The sequence below is a fragment of the Lissotriton helveticus genome, chromosome 4_1 (genome assembly GCF_964261635.1).
Source record: "Lissotriton helveticus chromosome 4_1, aLisHel1.1, whole genome shotgun sequence".
Taxonomy (NCBI): Eukaryota; Metazoa; Chordata; class Amphibia; order Caudata; family Salamandridae; genus Lissotriton; species Lissotriton helveticus.
Window position 1 is genome coordinate 1737405936 of NC_136063.1, and position 6000 is coordinate 1737411935.

At 43.4% G+C, this 6000-nt stretch overlaps 1 protein-coding gene across 1 annotated transcript in view; it reads right to left on the reverse strand.

Annotated features, from left to right (window-relative positions):
* Positions 1–5289, reverse strand: part of CENPI (centromere protein I) — a 368972-nt gene extending 363683 nt beyond the window's left edge. The window contains exon 1 of the mRNA XM_078688407.1: positions 4705–5289. The gene's annotated coding sequence lies outside the window, so the exon portion shown is untranslated. The remainder of the gene's footprint in view (positions 1–4704) is intronic.
* Between the last annotated feature and the right edge of the window lie 711 nt (positions 5290–6000).

Here is a 6000-nt window from a genome sequence, read left to right on the forward strand (position 1 = left end):
CCTCACGCTCTATGACTGAATAATTGGATTCAGAAGCGGACAGGGGCCTGGAAGCAAAAGCTATGGTCTTCTCTTCTCCCCCATGCTTCTGCAAAAGCACCGCACCGAGCCCCACTCCACTCGCATCAACCATCAAAACTGAGGAACGACTTGTATCAAAAGGGGCTAGTACACCAGCAGCTTTAAGCTCCCTTTTTATCAGATTAACACACAATTCATGCTCAGCAGTCCAATTAAATTTGACACCCTTTTTCAATAAACATCTCAAAGGTGCGGTCTTAGATGAAAAATCCCTCACAAATTTTGAATAAAATTCAATTAAGCCCATGAAGGACCGAAGTTGATCTTTATCAACAGGTGAGGGAGCTAACTCAATAGCTTCTAATAGGTTCCTTTTAGGCCTTATGCCCTCCTCAGACAAAGAAAACCCTAAATATTCAATCTCCTTCAATAGGAAAGCACACTTCTCTTTCCTCAAAGTGAGCCCAGCATCATCTATTCTTCGTAATACACTCTGCAAAATTCCATTATGTTCTTCAAGTGAATCTCCATAGATTAAAACATCATCTTGGAAATATAAAACTTTGTCTAGACCCTTAAAAACTTCCGAGACTAGTCTCTGGAACACGCTGGCCGCTGAGACAAGGCCAAACGGTAATCGCGTGAACTGGAAGGTTCCTTCACTTGTAATGAAAGCAGTTAGGTGCTTGGAAACCTCATCTAGACAAATCTGATTGTAAGCATGTTTTAGATCTAGCTTACTGAAAAACTTGGCTCCCTTAAGCGTTGACACTAGCTCGCCAATATTTGGTAGCGGGAACACATCCGCCACTACACATTTGTTCAACGAGCGCAGGTCTACACAAAACCTAATCTTGTTATCAGTTTTTTGGGAAATTACAACAGGCGAAACCCACGGAGACGCTTCAACGGGCTCGATGATGCCTCCTTGGAGCATTTCCTCTAATGTGGCTTTAACTTCCTCCCGCAAAGCGAAAGGGACACGTCTAACCTTGTGCTGAACGGGAATACTGCCTTCCTTGAGAATTATATGGTGAGAGTAGCCTACTAGTTCTCCTAACTGATCCCTAAAAACATTCTTGAATCTTTCTAGAATCTCATTCAATGAAGAGCTGTCGACAATTGAGACAGGATCATCAGCCCTGGGATTGACCACAATGTGTAAGTCGTATTGTTGGTAGCGTCCCAGAATGGCTGGTCCATCAATGGATATATACACTTTACCCAATGCTGACCTATTTCTGAATTCAATTTTACCATCAAAGTAGCCCAAGAGATCTATTTTTTCACCTTGGTAGCCAGAGGGAAAGATGTCGCACTCTCTCAAAGTTCTGTCACCCCACACACTCCTCATCAGGGACATAGGAATTATAGTCCATTTTGAACCTGTATCAACCATTAAATTGACAGACTTCCCATCAATGGTAAAATCTGTTTTCAAAATTCTCCCTCTCCGTTCCTCACAAGAACATATGGAGTCACACAACACCAAAATCTTATTTATATCACGCCTCAGTTCACCATACTCACTGACTACTGTCACTTTCGAACTATTTTTGTTTCTACACATTTTGGCGAAATGCCCTATTTTCCCACATCGTAAACACTCCTTATTACTGGCAAAGCAAAATTTAGCATCGGAAGTATGTGAATAACTTCCACACTTCATGCACATTTTAGAGCTGTTTTTGTTGTTAGGCTGTACATTCTTCTTCTGGAGTACATATCCCTTTTTCCTAACAATGGCAATGGCTGCCGCCTCTTCCTCACTATTGTCACTATTAACCACTTTGCTGGATATTTCTGCGATTCTTGGTTCTAAACCACTTTTCTGCAATTCTTTCATGCATTTTTCGCTTTCTTCTACAACTTTGGCCAAATCTATGGCTACTTTTAACGTTGGATTCTTTGCTGCCCACAATCGTTCTTGGACTTTCCTATTGTTCGCTTGGACAATTAGTTGGTCTCTAATAAGTTCGTCAGCCATCTGACCAAAACTGCACTTTACTGACAGTTCGCGTAACATCAGTCCTTTATTGGACAATACTCGAGGAAGAAGATGGAGAATTTGCCCTCCCAGATCAGCTATGGAGGGATCAAGTACCGGATTCCGACTTGCAGAATTTATGGCAAGTATCTTTTGATCTATTACATCTCACAGTCTCACCTGCCAATTTAAAGCGGAACCACCTGTTTTCTCTTCATAGAGTATATTGGTCTCCAGCCAGGCTCGCTAAATTTTCGAAGGGGCCTACTCCTTGTTGTCCAAAATGCAAATTGGAAAAAGCAGATGACCTGCACATGTTTATGACCTGTCCCGCACTCAGAGAATTTTGGTTTGATATACAAGAAGGTATGAAAACCCTATTTGGGTATGAAATACAGGTTAGTACGCAACAAATTTTTTGGGAATTCCTTCTAATTATGAGAATGTATCACGAGATAATAATAAGTTATTTTTGTATTTAATTGTCTTAGCTCGTAGGGAAATATGTAAACTATGGGTGAGTTCCACCATACCGATATATGTAAATTGGATCAGGGCAATCAGGCACACTCTCAGTTTGGACAGTATGGTATGGAAGAGAAGGAAGCACTTTTGGACTCCCTGCATTATTTGGCTCGATGGTTTATAACAACTTTGTCCAATGATTAGCCCTTTCTGCAGAATGATCCACCCGAAGATCAGTCTAGGGTCTGGAATTGTGAGAGACTGAGTTGACTATCCACATGTTCGCAGTGTGAGATTTATACTGGGTGTCTGCAAAAAGAGCTCCCATAAAGATTCTTGGTACAATCAAACACAAATCTTTATCAGCGTATGAGGACAAAAAAAAAAACAAAGTCATCAATGCTCTCACCCTCCAACTGCTTGTTTTTGTAAAACTTATATCTCTGTAAAACCAAGTTTTCCTCTTTTCCAAATCTAGTCTCCAGTCTCGCTATTGCTTCCTTGAATTCATCAACTTGTGACGTGGATCCTGAAGATAGAATTTGCGGTATAAATTTGAACACACGTTGCCCCTCCTTTCCTAATGTAGTCATTAGTAGGGCCTTTTTCCTTTTAGGTGAGAAATCTTCTCCATCCAGAGCCTCTATGTAATTATAGAACATCACAATCCAATCCTCCCATGCCATAGACTGATTCCCTGGTTCAGGCAAGAATTGGGGAGGGAGGGCAACATTAATTGGCTGTGACATGCTAGCAATATAGTACTCTAAGAGGAGTCAGGTAATTTATTGTCTGGTATGCGCTAATACAGTTGTACCGCAATGTGATAGTTCTCAGCCAAAGGGTACTGAGTATAATGAACAACCGGGTAATGGTTAAGTAAAAAACAGTTCCTTTAGCGCTTACCGCATAAATTAATCACCTTCCGTGTGTGACTCTAACTGTCAATGTACCGGCGTTGACAGAACAGCCGATGCGCGACACGAACAGCTGAAGCTATAGCGCTGAGTCGCGTCTCCTACGCAACAACCATTGCTTTGGACTCACAAAATGGCCGTCCACGTCCTGCGTCAGCACGTCCAGGTGTGTGCTGACGTACCCAGACGTAAGCTCGTCTCAAGATCAAGACCGCCGCGTAGTCCGGCACCGCGTACCAGTGTTGTGTTTCAGCTGTTGCTAGGATGCTGACGCCACTTCTTGGTTGGTTGCTACGCTACCTTTAGAACGCTGTTTCTGCCACGGCTGCCTTTACGTCATCATAAGGCCTTTGAACCTCTCAAGTCAACGCCATACTCCTCTACGATGGCACCTGACGAAATTCTGGGGGTCGTCCACTCCTCTTGTAGGACGACGATAAGTCGGAGGTTCACCTCGCTTCGCCTCGTTCGCTGCACAGGGTTCGAGGGCTGATGGAACCGCTACTTCTCTGTAATTTCTTCCGCTGCAAAGCTACGAAATCAAAGCTGTGGCCAGACGCGATATCCGAGTCCAAGTCGCCAAATGTGGTATGTAATCATGATGTCTGGAAGCAGGGTACTTGTAGAAGTCAGCTTTATTGCAGCACAGAGTAAGTAGGACCATCCCCTATCTGACCAGAGCTCCAACTGCCAACAGGGCAGATGGAACTCCAGAACCAGGAACCCCATAGTATTCTAGAGTGCTAGTCAGATGAGTAAGAGAAGCACTGTACAACATTGCTCTGTCTCTGAAACAGTTTCTGCACAGTGCAATGCCAAATACAAACCAGTGTTGTGGCTTTGAATTTGCACACAAAGACCGTACTTGATCTGGTAGCTCAGAAGACAAACACATCAACTCCACATATTAACGCCCATTGGTGTAGTAAGACATCAGGAACACTGGATGTATAAACAATCTGTCGTTTATTGATAACCTCGAACAGCTACGGTAACAAGGTGTGAGCGCATCCTCCGCTACACCGCATCAGTCGCACCAACATTCCCAAGCATCGTACTCGACATTCCTAATCATAGAACAGAGAATACACCAAACACACTATACTCTAAATTCTACTACAACCACATTACTACAAGGTGAATGTGGACTTTACAAGCACACGTTATTTTATTAGACTGAAAGAGCTCTACAAAATCTTCACTTTCTACCCGTCATGCAAATGATGCAAGTCAAAGTATTATGATTCATGAAACATTCCAAAACGAGTAAATGCACATTTCATTGTGTTTCACTAGGAAACGAACTGAACTTACCAGAAATGCTCACGCCTGTGACTCCCAACGCACGAGAACTGGTAACAAATTGCAGTGATCCAAGGAAGAAGAACTATGGAATGTTTTACCCTTACGTCAATTCCTGTCTCTGCCGCTCTCACGAAACATCTGCTGACCCACCCGTTCAGGATTACTTTCCAATTGCAGCTTCTTCTTTACTTCTCCGTATACTTTTGTTGCTTTAATAATACTATTCCTCCGACCTTTATCAAACTAAGCAGAATCCCAGGTCCTTCCTTACTCGTAGCTTCTTGTTTTGGGCTCTCAAACTACGCTGCCGAATCTTGTACAGCTGTATACATTTGGCAATAGAAAAAGTGTTAAAAGATGCTTGCGTGCGATTGTGTTTCTGCCGGCTAAGAGCCAGGAAGTGTCCCCTGGTCTGCCGCCTCGTAGCATGGAGGCGTCCCGTGGCTCCCACTTCCCTCCTAGGATGAACCTGGCCACTACTTACTGGGACGTCTGTGAATTCCGCTCATAGCCCGCTGGCAATTGTTGATATTTCAACGGATGTCATTTGGGCTAAATTTCAAATCTTCCGGGTCGTATCACTGGCCAATCCTGATACTGAACATACTCTGTTAGTTGTTTGGAAGGAGTTATGTCTAAGGTGATCTAGGATTGGAGCGCCGGCGACAGCCACGCCTACTGAATTGACTTAAATCCGAAGTGCTGGTTGGCTGCCGAGTCTGCAAGTGTTTCCGCCAAGCAGTCCTTCCGGTATTCGGAGTGTCACATCCCCGTTTTGTTACGGGCAAGTGCTATTTTGGAGAGTAGGGTGTGGGTGTTGTTATTGGTTCGTGCCGGGGTTTATAGCGTGGACATTAACCCATGATGATAGAGCGCTTTACAGGAGAAATATTTCGTTACGTGGAAGTTGCAGGTTTAAGGTAGAAGATAACACTATAAGTAATTACAGTGGTTGAACGTGCCTCAAGGAAAATTATCCTATAAATTAGATTCATAATGTAAAAATGTTGAGGTGGTATACAGAGGGTAGGAGGGGTATATATTGCTCAAAAAGGTGGAGTTAGTTTAGAGGTGCCAATAGTTGATTTAAAAAGGATTGTGCCATCAATTGTTATCTTTTAAAGGCGGAGGGTCCAGAGAGCATTGCGTTTTTTCGCCATGCAACAGGAAGTTGTGTGCAGAGCTTTATGGGCGATGCAGGCAAACTTGTAGGTAGATCTTGCTTCAATTGGCAATCATCGGGAATGTTCAGCATGGTGTGAGGTAATGTATGCATTTGTTTTGGCCCCTTAGACCATGCTGCTG